Here is a 17,834-nt window from a genome sequence, read left to right on the forward strand (position 1 = left end):
GCAGGTTTGGCTTCTGAAACTCTAACTTGGTACTCCATGGGGCAGCCTCATGGTCAGTGTGGCATCTGGTGATGGAGTTGGTTTAGTTTATACAGCAAACCTGGGTCCTTTTCCTTCTGAACAGACACAGCCCAGGTTTATCAGTTGTCTCTGTGTTAAGTTTAGGCTATGTGACATGATGCAAGTCAGTTTTAGGTTTTTCTCCTATGAATTCTGAGATATATTATATGCCTATGCATTTCTTTTTGTCACCCCTAAAACCATCTTAAACCTGTATATAAGCCTCATTCATGGCTCCATACACCTACCTCCTTCCAAATGAGGCATAGTTCATCTGTAACATGTATATCCATTTTTTACTTATTTCCCTCCTTTTGTGGTAAAACATAATCATGCCATTCACTTCTTCTAACAAAATAATAGCCAAATTACATGAACCCACAGGTAATATATACTAGTAGAGAATAGAGAAAGTCATTCAATTTGCTAGGCACATTATTATTGAAGGGCAGCAGAGAAAGCATAGCTTTAAAACACAGATTAGAAATCAATCATTCTTTATGATTTAAAAATATATAGATATGCTTAAAACTTTTTCTACAGAAGAATAAGATTTTATTAATATTTTAAATGTTGTTATTTTACATTTTTATATTAAAAAAATCCATCTAAAAGGCAAAACATCGCTTTTCCCTCTTTTTTGATTTAATATCTATGTTAATCTGGATCAATCATCTATATTCTCAGAGTACATGAATACACAAAGAAAAATAAACTTCATGCAGATATTTTCATTTCTGTAATTCACATAACTATTCCATTATTTTGAATGTTTTATAAATATTTGAATCACAGATAGACACAGTCAGAGGTCTTTTGCTCTTGAATGTTGACATTCTCTCACAATTTCAAATTTTGATAATAATTTCTTCTTCATGATGGAGGAATTAATTTTAAGAGGGATGAATTTCAAACATGGAAAATTTCATGAAAAAAATGCATTAAACAAAATATGAATACACACACAAGATAGACTGACCAGAAAAATCTTATAATAGAACAAGTTTGGATAGTACAACACAGAGGAAAGCCATTTTATTTTATTAAATCATACTCTTTCTTAAAGAGTGATCTTAATAATGAGTGTAACTTTGGGAATTGTTCAATTAAAATACAAGAATGTTCTCAAAGGTTTGTTTGAAGCAACCTCCATTCTATATGTTTTGCAAGGAGTGATATATTCACAATATCTGCTCCCCTTCAGCCCCTTCTCTATTGTAATCTCATTACCAACATGACATGTCCAGTAGCAGATTAGCAACTGGTAAACCCTACTGATTTCAGTATATTTACCTAAAATAACTGTGAGATTTCATTAAAAGAGAATTAGAAAAAAAAATCTGCACCTAAATTATGGCACAGTGAAATTCACATGATTTTTAATATAAAAATATATGCCTGTGTTAGTCCATGTTTTGTCACTATGACCAGATTACCTGACAAGAACAATTTAGGAGAGGGAAAGTTTTGGACTCAGAGCTTCAGAGGTTCAGTCCATGTTTGGCTGACTCCATTGCTCTGGGTCTGAGGTGAGGTTGAATATCATGGTGAAAGAGACGAGTAACAGAAACCTACTGAGCTCAGGTCAGCCAGGAAGTAGATAGAGCCAAGAAGTAACTGTAGTCCCCAAGGACATGCCCCCAGTGACGCACTGTCTCCCACTTACACTTACCACCCAAATAAATTAACAATCCATCAAACAGACAAATCCAACGATAAGATTAGAGCCCTAATCCCTAGAAGCTGCACCTCTCAACATCATTGGGGATCATGAGCTTCTCAGAAGACATTTCTAGCTCTAAACCAAAACAATAACTATGACAATTATTTACAATGTAGTTTAACATCAGCAAGGTAAGTTTAACCTTAGGTCTAGAATTTAAAAGTAGTGTTGCTTTGATACTTTACAAAGAGTTTTCAAATCTTTTTTACATGACATGGTTTTACGCTTCTCAGTGGTTCCTTCCCGTGTATGTTAAGCAACATGGAATAATGCAGCTGTGTTGAAAAATGCTATCATTATCAAAACTAAGCATCTTCTAATAAAGATTACCAAAAGCTTCCTGATGTACACAGAATTGCTGTTTACATCACTGCCGTGTGAACACACTGCTTCAATGTAAAGATTGCGAGCTCCATGCTATTGGCAGGAAGACTCTCGTGATTCCTTACAACCCCTTCCTCCTAGGACTCTTTGCTTTCTCTCTTCTTAAGATCCCACTGGCAAGTTTTGATATTTCCATGAGATCAAATATTGCCTTCACCAACTATTTGAGATGCCATCTAGAATGTGGGCTGTGCATACACCATGTTCTTCTGCTAACTCAGGGTGATTGGGTCTTTATGAATCCTAACATGGATAGACAAGAGTAAGCTATAAGTGCTGTATCTGTTTTTCAAAAGTGAAACCTGATGGCAGCCAACAGTCTCCAGGGGAAGGCGTGCTCCTGAGGTAGCTGACATGTTTCCCCACCTGTATGGCTCCTGCCTGCCCTCATCTCCTCAGAAACAGCTCTGCCTTGTTCTTGTGAAATCAGTTCTCCTCTTCATCTTCTATTTCTTGTGAGATCACCAATCTCCACTATTGGCTTTGACTGGGGATTCATTTTAAAGTAATACCCACTTGGAGTTCTTTCTTTTTCAGAAACCTTGGATTGGTTTACATGACTGTCGTCTAGAAGATGTGTCAAAGCACAGAGTGGTGATCTCTTCCCCAGACTGTCTGATTCTGCAGGTCTGGGATGGGGCTCACCAAAATCCAAATTCTAATGCTGGTGGTTCCAGCACCATTCTCCAGGAAGAGACACTCCAGACCAGTATCCAATGTCTACTTTGTTTTGTACAAGGTATTTTGATGACAGATATTTAAAATAATACTCTAAAACAGCTATTGGGCATCAATGCAATTGTAGAAATACCTTTTCTTCTAAATGTCAGTGAAGAAAACACTGATTTTAGAAGGATGCCCACTTTCAACAGTATTCCTACCAAATTCAAAAGCATGAAATTTTAGGATTAAGTTCTACTTTTTCACTGGCCTTCTTCAAAGGGTGAGACGCTCCAGAGCCCTAAACAGTGCTACCAGCACCAACACTGAAAACATAGAGGAAGCTGTCAGGCCTTTGCGGTGAGTACATCATCAGTGTGTAGGCTTCTCTTAGTCCTCGGTGTTCTTCATCTTCTCCACGGTGATGGCTTTGAGATGAAGTAGGCATACAGAGGGATCTATCATGGGGGATAGAACTATTGCTTTATTCAAAACATTTAAAAAGTAAATACAATAAATCAGTTCTTTCTCCATTCTGAGTATTAACTACAGATGTACTGAATGCATATGAAATTTTTGATTAAAATGTTTTTCAGCAGTCTGTCTCTTTAATTAAATAAAGCCTGTTTGGTATTAATCAAGGCACAAAGAATTTATACCCCAAATCCAGATTAATTAAAAGCCTGGGAGCTTGAAGAACAGACTGTGTACAAAGACAAAAATAAATCAATCCAAACATGATATTTATGAATATGGACTGTTTGTGAACAAAATATAAATAATTTAGAGTGAGTAATATATGTCAGATATAGGATGGGATTATTTTATATTATAGAATGTATTTAAATGCAAATTTGAACCCACACTTTGAATTAAGGCTTCTATTTTTAACTTTTATTGTTCATTACAGAGTGATGATAGCTCTCAGTGGTTAATCCCTCACAAATCCTGAAGCTTTCAACTACCTGCTCAATTGCATCAGAAAAGTGCCTCTAACATGGAACCTCTTTTGGTGGCGTTTGTTTTGATCTTATTTAAAATTACCATTAGATCTCTATTTGGAGCAGGGTTTAGGTTCTCTGTCCAGAGTCATGGGAGGCCACCTGCTATACAGAATGTAAAATTGATTATGGTTGACTCATCAGAACTCTTCACCAAATTGAAAAAATAATTAATCTCTAGCTAGTCTTAAAGGGCAATGAGATCATTATATTTGATTATCATTAAAACTGAAAAACAATTTACTGCTAATTTACATGTAGAAATTTTCTATTTATATATATATTTATAAGAATTATAAACACATTCTATATGTTGTAAATGGAGTATTATACATATTTATTCTATCACATTATATAGGAGAAGAAAAGTGATTTATTTGGTTGCTGTTCTCAATTATCATGGAGGAAGAGCTTTAAATATTTGAAATTCCTTCACAATTAGCAAATCTCTCTTCATTTTCTTTACTATCTTCTCCTTCTCTTCTTCCTCCTTTTCCTAATGCCACCATTCATCTTCCTTCTAATTTTTATTTTTCTTTCATATTTCAAGAGGAGAATAAGGACAAAAACCTGTAATATGAAATGGAATGAGCGCTGGATCAAGCAATGTTTTTAATCAGTTGGGGACGAGATGGGTCATTTGGCAAAGATTATGGGTATCCATTTAGGCAAGAATGAGAGAGCCTTGCCAAATACAATTTGCAAAAGTAAATATCAAGAACAGTAATGAATGCCATAAGTGTTGCAAAGGAAAACATAAAGAATATTCTAAAATGCTGTTTCTTATAAGACCTTCTTAAGCCAGGGAGCATAGAATGAATTACAGTGTTGACCTTAGTCACTAATCACAAACCATTCCATATGCACATATATAACCCCCCCCACACACACACACACACTCATGCATGCACCAAACTTCTGTGTTAAAACAATAGCAACATTTAGCATTTGGAAGAAATTTTGACACATGTTAATGTCAGTTGTTAACAGAAGCACTTTTATTATTATTGAAAAGCAGGTCAAAAAGTATTTAATAGTGACATAAAAGTCAGCTTAATATTTGCCGACTTTTTACTATGAGTTACAGATGGTACCAGTGATCTTAATTTTAAAGAGTTTAAGGTTGTTTAAGCCAAATGTTATTTTTTAGCCAAATGTATAAAATAGTCCCACTTTTTTTACCAAGTGTAAAATACCAATATTATAAGTTTTTGCAAAAATTTTGTGTAAATGTAATTTTTATTATGATATCCTAATTATAACTACTTGTTGGCTTAAAAAATAATGGATTTGTCAGAATAAATAATTCTCTATGTTTTACATGATGCAAATGGTAATAATTGCATGTCCAGATTTAAGTAAAAAGCAATAGGCAAAAACGCTAAAGGGCACACAAGAGCACCTTCCAAATCTCTCACCAAAATGTGGAAATAGTTTTTCTTCTAAAAATAATGGGAATCCCTGGCAGATCCATACTCTCTTATAACCCTTGATCAATGGCAAATACTGTGAATAATTGGCATCAGTTTGTAGTGTTTGTAAATGAAAGATGCATTTTCAACAGAAACAGTTTGCTTGTTAATATAGAGAAGACGAATTCCATGCATTGGTGGAAAAGAACTTGTAGTGGTATTTTGTGTTGAACACAGTTTCCCACACCTAACTTTGAAGCACTGATGCAGCTGGTCCTTTAGCCCCTAGGGATGTGAAGAGGGGAAGGAGATCTCCACCATATTTAGCTTCTATTGAAGCACTCAGCATCAGCCTGCTGCATACAACACAACCAAACAACACAACCATCCATCTCAGAAAACTAGGAGGGTGAGGAAGTTCAGCAGGCAAGGAAAATGGTGAAAGTAGAGGGTGCTTTTCAAATAGGCAACCTGGGAAAGTTTCACAGATAAGATGGAAGTTCACAAGTTCCCAAAACAACAAGGCAATCTGTTCAGTTTCTCTTAGTTCTTACGCCTTTAACTCTTTTGATTTTACCTATGAACATTCCAATTAATAGCTTTCTTCATTTTGTAATCATTAAACATTGTTTCTTTTTATTTTCTGTAAATTATGGGTAAAAAATTAATTACTGTCAGGTGTTAACTACATAGTCACCATAACCTATTTTCAGCATTTTATGGTTTTAAGAATTTTTGCAGCAATGTTTTAATCTTGTTTCACACTGACTAAAATCTATGCAGTTAAGGGTGTGTGTGTGCATATATATGTTACGTATGTGCATGTGGAGGCTTCTGACATAGCTATTCCCTCATTTCTAGATAAGTAGGGGGTAGGGATGAAAGTACTTCTTCCATTAAAAATAGTGCATGATATATCAGAAGTATGTTGAAAAGTTTTCTACCGTGGCTCTCAACAACTTTGTAGATAGATTTCCATTCCTAAGGAATCAATTGTGATTGACCTCACTTTATCCTCTGATTTCTTTGCCAAGGCTCCCACCCGTCATTTTTTTCCTATAAGAGACTCTTTTATATTACTTAACACCTTGCTCTATTGAGCAGAGAGACTTCTTTCAAGGAATGTGCAAGAAACTCAATTTGTGAGCTGCAAAAGAAGACAGTTTGATACCATGTTTTCCTGTCTCTCTCTCTCTTTTTTTTTTTTTTGAAGGCCATTCTCAGTGGAGAAAATATTGAGCTGTGAATGATAGATATATTTGTGAGTATTTTTAACACTACTCTAACTCCCACAACGCCATTGTTTTCTCAGATAAAGGGTGACTGCTGGTCCACACAGCTGGGGAGACAATGGGTGCTTTTGTCACTGTTCCTACATACCAAATGTGCTTGTTCCTTACCAAAGATGAGACACTAAACATTGTTTATCTCTAGAGACTGGATCAAGGATACAAAAAGTTTCCTAAAATACAGAAGGTTCTTATAATCATAGTTCAACTTAATAAAATTTCCTTCCCTCATTTCAGCAACCAGGGCAGATGATGGTATGTTGAAAATAAAATCAGTTTGTCCTCAGTAGAATTGTCCCAGGAAAGTTTTGAACTCCCACCCCACACATTTGCAGGTTCTAGGAAACCCAGGTCTCCTACCTCAATGACATTTGTTTCGACATCTGCGTGTACCAGCTGGTAATGGTTAGTTTGCATCCTATCACTTGTGATTTTGAATTAGGCTTGTTAATAAGGATGGATGGAAAGCAGGTGTGGTAGTCTCTGAGCTGCTATTGACATGTAATTGCTTTAGGCTATTGTTTTAAGCACTTTCCATTTGTACATTGTTCCAATTGCAGCTGTCAATAGCAGCTAAGCTAGCAATGCACAACCATTCCATTTAGGCTAGATTTAAAAATTTATGTTATTCACGGAAAAACTCCAGATCTCACTTTTTAAGCAAACATTTTAAAAATAAAACCAGAGTTCATAATAGCTGACCTTGTGAAAAGAAAAAGAAAATTCTAATCTTTTTAGGAATTTTAAGAATATAACTTTATATACGTAGGTTGCAACTAACTTATATCTTTAAAGATCTGAAAATTCCAATACTATTTATAGTAGTAAAATGCAACTGAGATTAAAATTCATTTTAGAAACTCTCTCCTAATATTTTATATTTTGCTACATAAACCCCAACTTATTAATGAAGAAGAACTTCCAATGATCACCAAAGCAATGGACTTGTTAAAGTCATCATAAATTAGTAAATTGTGTGGAAACTTGCAAAGCAAAATTCCCAGCATAAATTTCATGTCTGCCCTATACTATTGGGGAAAATATTGGGGAGATAAATAGTTTGGGCTTTGTGAATATTTTGAGTATTCAAGTTTCTGATATTTTAAATATCACAATGGATATAATATAGGTTAAGGTATGAAAAGGGGTATGGTTTGAAGTATCTGTGCTATTACAGTGCTTTTTAAAAGACATGTTTTACTCAGCTTTTTGTCACTGTGACCAAAATACCTGTCAAGAACAATTTAGAGGAGGAAAAGTTTATTTTGGTTCATGGTTTCAGAAGTTCAGTCCATGGTTGGCTGACTCCATAGCTCTGGGTCCAAGTTGATGCAGAACATCATGGCAGGAGTGTGTGGTGGAGGAAAGCAGCTTAGGACACAGAACCAGAAATCAGAGAGTGAGCTCTGCTCACCAAAGCACAAGACCCAAATGTGAACTGCTTCCTTCAGCCAACCGTACTTGCCAACAGTTACTCCCCAGTTCATCTATATCAGAGGATTAACCCGCGGATCAAGTTACAACTCATAACCTAATCATTTCACCTCTGAAAATTCTGGCATTTTCTCACACATGAGTTTTTGGGGAACACCTCATTTGTAAACCATAACAATATTAAAAAGGGAGTTAGGATTAGGCCACTTTTCAAAATCATTTCATGGCTTAGTTGAGCTTAGAAGTTAGAGATGGCCTGCTTCTTTCGGTCCTGCCCAGTCACTATCATAGCTCTCTCTTTCTGCCTAGTTGCTACCAGTCTTTCCCCTAAGGATTCTTGATTTGCCAGAATGACTTAAAGGACATGGGCTTTACTCTTTCACGAGGGTGAATTTTACAAAGTTCCTTGACCAAAAGATTTTGTTTTATCAAAGCCTGAAATAGCTGTTTAACAGATATTAGGAAACACCAAATTTGCAACTCTCACAATGGCAAGGCCAAGCCCTCCTAATGTGTCATAGGTTGGTATTTATGGAAACCAGACACCCACAGTGGAGTCAATAGAGGCTCTCTGAGTGTGGGTGCAATCCATCTGCTATTTGGGTTTTAGTACTTCCCTAGAAGGGGTAGTTTTCTATACAGGCTGTGCACAGGGCAATTTCCAATGCTCAAAAAACAATGTCAGGAAGATATACTTGCTTTCAATATTAATCTAATATTTAAGAATACCTAAGAATACTGCATATGCAATTACTATATTTGAATTTCTTGATGCTAATTTTTTAAGGAAATGCATACTACATTTAATTTGGGGTAATAAATGGATTTGACAACAATTGTCCACTTACATTATTTTGATAGCAAACTCATGAAGATCAAATCTAATTAATGTGAGTAAATATGCATTCACCTGATTACCAAAGTTACATGAATACTATCAGATTCTATTTTTTTTAAATGTTCTATTTAGTTCTACATGACAGTAGAGTATATTTTGACATATTTATACAAACAAGTTGGAGTACATCCTATTCTAATTAAGATCTCAGTCTTACTGAACATAATGTGTAGATTAACCTTTGGTATATTTATATCTGTACACAGGAAAGTTAAGTAAGATTCATTCCATTGTCTTTCCTATTCCTGTTCTCCCTCCCTTCCCTTCATTGTTCTTTGTTTAATCTACTAAACTTCTATTCTTCCCCCGGAATTCTTCTTGTGTGTTAGCAGCCACATATCAGAGAGAACATTAGAATTTGGTTTCTTGCATTTGGTTTATTTTTCTTAATGCTGATATTTTGTTAAAGTATTCTCTCACATATATTAACACTAAAAAATATAACTGTGTGTGGAGGGGCATTTTCTTTCAGCATAGAAAAAATTGTACTAAAAAAATACTCTAATTTTATGTAAGAAATCATATGCCAACTTATTGGTACCCTATAATTTCGGAACTTACAGTCTATCACAAACATTCTTAGGCAATATTAGGTATTCATGAGAACCATTCAGATTCAGAATAAGGAACAGATTTGAGAGGTGCACTTTAGATAAGGCAAAGTGGAGAGAGGGGAAGGGAGGGGGCGTGGGGGAAGGAAAGGTGGTAGAATGAGATGGAAATGATTACTCTAAGTACACGCATGAAGACATGAATGGTGTGAGTCTACCTTGTATACAACCAGAGACATGGAAATTTGTGCTCTATATGTGTACCATGAATTGAAATGCATTCTACCACCATATAAAACAAACTAGCTATAGAGGAATACAGATGGGAGGGTCTATAAAGAGGAGTGTTGTAGCAAATAATGAGAGGGGGTAGGTTGACAGAATCACAGAAAGAAAAGTGTCCCCAATACGGCACACGAGCACTTCTGTTGTGTCTCGAGAACTTGCATCACATTGCTAAAAGCAATGAATATCTTTGCACTTCACCAAAGACATGAATGTTTACTTGAAATGTTTCTTAGTCTCCATACTTTGTATCCTAATAATAAACTTTCACAACCTGATGTTACAAAAAAAAAAAAAGAAGAAGAAAGAAAGTAAGAAAAAAAAAACCCCAAGATAATTCTGACACTATCCTTTTTTCCCCTCTTTTTTCATAATATCATAGGAACTGACTTTTTTAAAGAGGTTAAGTATTTTTCCCAGCACATAGCTGGCACTCAGGTGACTGGAAGATGGTCACCTCACCTGCTTACCTCTGAGCTAAGCTGCTAAGCAGAGCTCATAACCCCTAAGGCAGAGCTCCAAGAATTGCCAATCATGAGGAATCCATCAAAAAGTATTCACTACCTTTTTTTTTTAAAATGACTATTCCTATTCTATATTTCTGAAGGACACCAGTGCTCAATAAACTAGATTGAGGTGTTTTTCAATCAATAGAATAATATCACCTTCAAATCAATTTGTAAACGTAGCTGAACTAATAACTATTAAATAATTTTGTCTGCATTGTACATTTTCACACATATTTTTAACATGTGGTACCTTCTAAAAATGGTAGAGAGAATCAACAGATGATGGAATAAACTAGGCTTAACCAAAAATCTTAGGAACAGATGAACACATTTAAGCAAGGAGCATGGACCTGTGGTTGTAATTTGATATCGTATGAACATTATTTACTCATATTCTCAAGTAATTAAATTCTTCTTAGTTCATGAGGTGACATTAAACATGCCAGTACGTCAATGTTAGGCAAAATGTCATGACTGCCAGTGATTCTGAGTGACTCAACCTTCGGAAGAGGTTGCTGAATCCCTCATGTCTACGTTCCTGGTGCAAGAGGGAGGATTAAACCTGTCCCAACTCGGAACACACCATGCTTTTCTTGATCCTTAATTTAAAAACTTTAATATGTACTACTCTTCTGAAAAATGCATCAACATTAAACAGTTGACTTGACATAGGGTTTTAAAATTTTTTATTGGTTCATAGTAGTTATATGTAACACTAGGATTTATTATGACATAATTATGAAGGCATGGGGGATAATTTGCTCCAATCAGGTCCCCAGTACTTACCCTGCCTCAATCCTTCCTCCCTTATTCTGTTCTCTTCCCTCTACTGATCTCTTTATTTACATTTTTAAAAATTAGCATCTTGTGAATATATATATATATATAATGATGAGATTCACTCTAGTATCTTTATATATGTACATTGGAAAGTTAGATCAGATTCAGATGTAGGGTTTTGACTGACTTTAATATTTGGCTATTAGAATGAGTTCAAGCTTGTCTCGGAGTTTGATGGGAATTGGGTATTAATGCTTTCAAGAGGGTACCTTCTGGCTGTTGCTAATTGGGAAGGGGCTTTATCCAAGCTCTTCTCTAATAATTCCAACCTTATTGATCCTGAGTAATCTATCCAGGAGGTAACCATACCCTGGAATACCAGCATTTCCATATCTACTTTGCCCATTTGTTTCTCCATAGTAGATAATGGAACCTACAATCCAGTCTCCTCTGTTTTGCTCTTGCCAATGAAAATATTGTAGATAACTATAATAAGTCATATGTTGGTCTGTCTCTCACTGAGCTTGAGTTATTGTTAATGCTACCTATAGCCATAGACTCCTACATGGCAAATGCAAGAAACTTTTGCTGCCAACATGCCCAAGAATGCTTTTTGGAAAGCTCACCCTGGATAATGATAGCATCCCATGGAATCAATGTGTCACTGCCCCACCTTATCTCCTTGATAAGAGAAATATCTCTGGGAAAGAATAACGTCCATGCACCTGGTTGGGTGAAGCTCCCTGGAATGTAGCTGATGTGCCCCAAAACCATATGGGCTGCTACATGGGACAAGCCATTACCAACTGCTAATGGTAATGACATCCTCATATACTTTGATTTTTTGATGCATCATAAACTTCTATTTTAGTATGGAAATGCAGGAAAACAGTATGGCAGAATGGACATCACACCATATTGGTAGCTGCTAGACCCATCAAATGGGCAACAGCCCATTGTAGAGGGCTTGCCAGAAGTCAGAAAGCTTTCAAACCAAACCTTTTTAGGCAATCTTAAGGCTGTAATGTTCTTCTGCATAGGAGATAACTCAAGAGCTGGCTTTCTCCTTCTCCATAATAGAGCCTTTGCAATGCATCTGTTTCTGAGTAATTATATTGGCAACCTGTATTTGTGTGGCTATTCAAAGAAAATCATGCAGAAGTGCATTTTCATACTAAAATAGAAGTTTATGACGCATCAAAAAATCAAAGTATATAAGGATGTCATATTTCACAAACTTCCTTTATCTATAAGTAAAATGTAATTTTAGGACAGGTGAGAATCAGTATAAATATTCTTATTTCTTTGAAGGAACCATGTGTAAATATCAGCTTTCTAGGTTAAGGGCCAGTTGTGTTTATCTTTGATTAGAGAGTCAACTTTGACATGCATTTTCAAATTTAATATGTTGAAAGCTAAGTTACTGATTGCACTCACCAACTTTCTTTCCCCTTGATCTTCTGTATCTTAGGAAATGACAAATCCGTTCTTGGTAGGTGTACATAAACATCTACGTAGGTGACTCTTCTGTCACACCACCCATTTTAAACATTTGTTGACTGGAGTACATCCAAGTCCACTCTGTTGGAACAGAATACTACAAACTTAGGGGCTTAAACAACCCTTTATTTCTCATGGTTCTGGAAGCCCAAGACCAAGGTACCAATAGGTTTGGGGTCTGGTAAGGACTCCTTCCCTGGTTTGTAGATGAAGACTTTTTACTATGACCTATAAGAAGTAAGGAAGCTCTCTAGGGCCTCACTCAAAAGGGTACTACTCCCACTTATGAGGGACCCAAACACGTGACCCCATCTCACCTTAATTGTCTCTCCAAGGCCCAAACTCTAAATGCCATTACATTAGGGATTAGGTTCCAACATATGAACTTTGTACAGCTCAAACATTCAGTGAGTCTGTGGTAAAGATACAGAGCATCTGGAATCCACCCCTTATCACTACTTTTACTACACAACCCAGCCACATCTGTACCTGTCCCAGGCTGTTGCAATAATCTCCTAACTCATCACCTTCTTTTCCCCAGGGCTTTTCCCCCTAAGGAACCTTTCAAAGCAAATCAGAGGATGCCATCCCTTCACTCAATATAGAAAAAAGGTTTCCATCACTCTTCGAATAAAATTGAAATACTTATCATAGCCCAAATAAAAAACCAGGCCCTCTGATTCTTACTCTAGTAAGATTAGCCTGGGGGATGTTTTAAAAATGTATTGATGCTAAGCAAAAATTACAATTGAATTAAATCTGAATGTTGAGCCATGGGGACTGGAAACTGTTTAAAACATAAAACTGTTTAAACTATTTAAAAATATTTTTAAATATTCCTTGGGAGATTAAAAGGGAATCTGATGACCACCCAGAGCTCCCTGGCAAAGCTGACTTCCTAACAATTCCTGGCATTCTCTCTTGCCCATCCCCCACCCCGCTTCCCATCCCTTCTAATCCTTTCTTTTCTTTAACCTATGTAAACATGCTTCCTCTCCGCATCTTTTCTCTGCCTGGGACACTGTTGTCCCTTAAATCTTCAAAGTTTTCTTACCATCTGCATTCCTACCACTGTTTCACAGAGGTCTCCTGTGTCCACCAAATAAATAAATACATAAAATAAAACATAAATTACATTTTCCCACACTTTTCCTTGGTCTTCTTGCCATTGTATATTTTTCTTCCTAGGAATTGTTACTATCAGAAACTCTACCAATATTTCCTTATTTGATTGATTTCTGTCACCCTCAGCTGAAGTGGGAGTTCCAAAACAAGCAGAAACATTGTCAATTGTGTCCACTGTTCTGTGCCTGCAGCTTCACAAAAGGCCTGGAATATTAGAGGAGCTCACGATCATTTGTTTAATGAATGGATTAATAACACGAGCCTCAGAGCAGAACACAGAACAATCTGTATCCTCTGAAAGCTTTTGTGCAAATTGGGAAAGGGTACAATTTTAAGGAGACAAAGAGGAGAGGTGCTGGTTATGTGTTCTATTCATTTTTAAAAAATTTTTTTGCTCTTCTTTCTTATTATTATTTATTAGTATCTTCTGTTTACATTTTTATAGTTTCAAACTTAGAGCCAAAGTATGAGAATAAGAAAAGGAAATACAAAATATATTCTACCCCAATTCACCAATTTTTATAATTTCTCTCACTTGTCCTCTTTCTTCATCTCTTGATATGTGCACCTCTCTCTCTCTCTCTCTCTCTCTCTCTCATAATGCACAGTTACTATTCAAATGTCACCCATTGTCCCAATGTTATAATTTATAGAAAAAAAAATTTTTCCTGATTCACAGGACAATCGAGGTGGGTATTGTTCTTTCCTGTCCCTCTATCTCCTCTTCTTTTCTTTCTCTTTCTAGACCATGACATGTTCTTAAGGTCTATCATTTAATAAGATACTCCTCCATTTGAGTTTGTCTGGATTGCTTTTGGGCTGATGAAAGGGTGTGACCCCTTCTTAGTCTATCACATTGCTTGATGATGAGCCCTCCTCTCATTTCTGACCTCAAATTTGAGCATCCAGTCCGGTGGTTGCCTGCCAAATATCTCCACTGTAAAATGACTCTTCTCCTATGTTGAAATCACTGAACGATTTTTGTGAAGATCCTTTGAGAGTGCAAAAGTTCTGATCAATTGCACTCCCGCAGAATCGGGGGCCTCCCTTAGCAGGCCAAGTGCCACTCCTATTCTACACAGACCTCACCTGGGCAGGTGAAGGCATGCTGAAAAGGTTCCATGTGTCTACCGCAGGTGACACTTGCAGCTGCAGTCAAGAAACTGAGTTTTATGTTGGAAATTAGTTAATGCAGAAACGGAAGCCATCTACTTCACTTTTTTCTCTTCCTTTTGCATCTGTCAAAGAATTGCTGGGCAATAATTTGTGTTATTAGTTTTAAAATAAAATCCATCATGTCCAAAAACAATGTAGCTGAGAAAATACACTGAAAGTGCCCCCACTGCAAAACACCTAGAACTGTCAGATAAAATATAACAAAAGTCTTTCAAATACAAAACTCTACTTGGAATAAACAGGGAAATTCCTAAGGGTAAAAATTCAACAGGAAACAAAGATCAGATCTGATTTTTCCCCATAGCTTTAAGCTAGCTCCCAGGCATCTGCTGCCCTGGGTAACTTAGAGGTCTAGCTTTTAATAGACCAAACAAAGCACATTGGAAGACCACACTGAAACATGTAAGTTGGGGATAAAAGGAGAGCCATACTATAGCTGGGATCTCAAAAAAAAAAAAAAAAAAAAAAAAAAAAAAAAAAAAAAATCACTCCAGGAGAAAAAAAAAGCAAGCAGGACTTTTTCTAACCAGACAGAAAAGAAATGTCTCTGGGTTCTGCATGTTCAAAACAAAAAGAAAAAATATTCTCTCAAAACATTGTAAACAAAGAAAAACTGTCTCAAGGGCTTTGGATTCAAATTTTTACTGATGTACCTGGTTCAGAAAACCTCACTTTGAGATATACATATTGAATATGGGTCCATGAGATCCCTGGCCTCAGAATCGCTTCATGTTCTACCTGGGAAAATAAACCTTTATCACACGCCACTTAGCCCTCCTACTCAAGGAAACAAGTCACCATGCTAAAAATAATAATAAAAAAAATCAAATTATCAGATGCAAATACAACTCTGGAAAATTCAGATAACTGAATTATCAGGATATATTTTAAAAGTCAAATTTAAAAAAAGAAAAAAAACATAAAGGAACTCAAAATATTGGAAATAACATGAGAGTATTAAAATAAAAATTAGACTGTTGAAAATAAACCGAATGTGACTGATAGATAAAATAAAAGAAATGTGTTTGGTAGTAAAAACAAAAATAGATGGACTTCTGTTTATGGCAATGAACATGACATAGCAGAAATCCTAATGTCTGTAAGGAGATCCAGGTTAACAGAAAGGATTTTAAAGCTATCCTTTCAGATACATAGGTACCAAGAGGCTAAGTGGAGTTTTCTGGGTCTGGGAATCAAGGATGGCCTCAGATCCCAGAACAAAGGTACCTGATGCTGTGCATACTCTGAAGCATCCCTGCAGCCAGAGTCTATGTCCCAAGTATGCATATCTCAAATTATGGAGATAATTTTAGGAGTGGATTATAAAATAATAATTGGCATGCTCTGAGGTGTTTGTTTATTTTCTTTTGCTTTGTTTTTGACCAAAGGTAGGTGACACACCTGTGCCAAACCCATGAGTCTGTTAGTGAAAGGCTTGGAAACCAAGTCATTCCTGTGCTCTTTCCTAGAGAAGCCAGCGTTACTGTCTCTCCTTTTGATTCTGGAGTTACTTCCTGAACAGCTGTGGCCTCCTGGAGTCACAGCACTCTCTGCAGAAAGCACTGCCTGTGGGTAGGTGCCCTGCACTGGTGTTTTCCATGTTGGCTAGATTTGATGAGCTGACTTCCCCATCACATAGTGCAGTTTAGTCTGAAATAGTCTAGAACTATAAAGACAGACGGAAGTCTGCTCACTTTTTATAAGGGAATACTTTAGTCAGACATTATAACGTACTTTAAATTCCCAGTAATAACACGTTATATGGTATATTTCTGAGTGCTCTTAAACACAGACAGATTCCTTGATGTTAGTTACACATTAAAAAAACCCTCAGTGCTGGAAAGTGTGTCCTGGGCACATGTAGCTCCCTGCTTCTCTGCTGTGGCAAACCTCTCTCTGGAGTTACTCCTTCCCTAGAGCTAATGGAGTCACTTAGGTTATGCCAGGAGATGCTACAGAGGACCATTTCATTGCCATTTTGGCCATTCAGATCTTTGAAAACATTCCCAGAATTTATTACTTTTGTTTAAATTAGCAAGAATCTCAAAGTAAAACGAAGGTATTTCTTTTTTAATCAAATTCTGAATCACCATGATGATGACAGATTTTCAGAATTATCACTTACTTCAAACTTGGCCTCTCCAAACAAATTTAACTTATAAATATAAGGCAAAAGAAATAAAAATTTCAAATTGTGGCCTGAGATGCTATTCTTTAGGTTCTGAGATGGTGAATACGTGACTCTGTGGCTTTGTCAAAGCTTGAAGAATTTGCACTGCAAAGATTGGACCTTTGTGGGTGAAAATTATAATGCTGTAGGAGGTTGGGGAATTCCAGAACATGATAAAAAAAAAAAAAAAAAAAAAAAAAAAAAAAAAAAAAAACTAGAACAAAACCAACTGCATATTCATGTTACAAGCCATCTCACTCCAAGGTTAAAAACAGGCCAGTGTGCAACTAATTTGGAAATGAGTGGAGTCTATAGAAATTGCACTGTACTCCAGTAGATAAAGTTGTGTTCCACTGGGCTGCCAGTTACTGCCTCTGAAGCTACTATAATACCTGTGTATAGAAATGAATGGCAGATGCTAATCATTAAAGTGAGAATGTTCAGACAAAGGCACAACACCTGAGTGATCCATGTGGTGATGGAATAGAATTGGGGACAATGGAATGAACTCAAATTTACTTAGATAGATACAAATTGGTACCTATTAGATACTTATAGATATTTGTACCTACATGTATTGGAATCTACACATGCATTTCCTTTCTTTAATAATTAGGAACATCCTAGAAGGCAGGAGCATGGACTAAGCCCAGATCATGAATTTTGATATAATGTTCTAGTAAAGGAACCAGGGGTTCTTGTAGAAATGGCTGATCCGAGAACCAGGGTAGGGAATAGACAAAATGAACATGTTGTAGGGCTGGAAGGAAGCATTGTTGAACAATCAGATTAGAAAAAAAAAAAAAATGCCAAGTAAAGTTAGCCAATCCCCCCAAAAACAAATGCCGAATGTTTTATCTGATATAAGGAGACTGAC

Source organism: Callospermophilus lateralis, chromosome 13 (genome assembly GCF_048772815.1).
Source record: "Callospermophilus lateralis isolate mCalLat2 chromosome 13, mCalLat2.hap1, whole genome shotgun sequence".
NCBI classification, from domain to species: Eukaryota; Metazoa; Chordata; class Mammalia; order Rodentia; family Sciuridae; genus Callospermophilus; species Callospermophilus lateralis.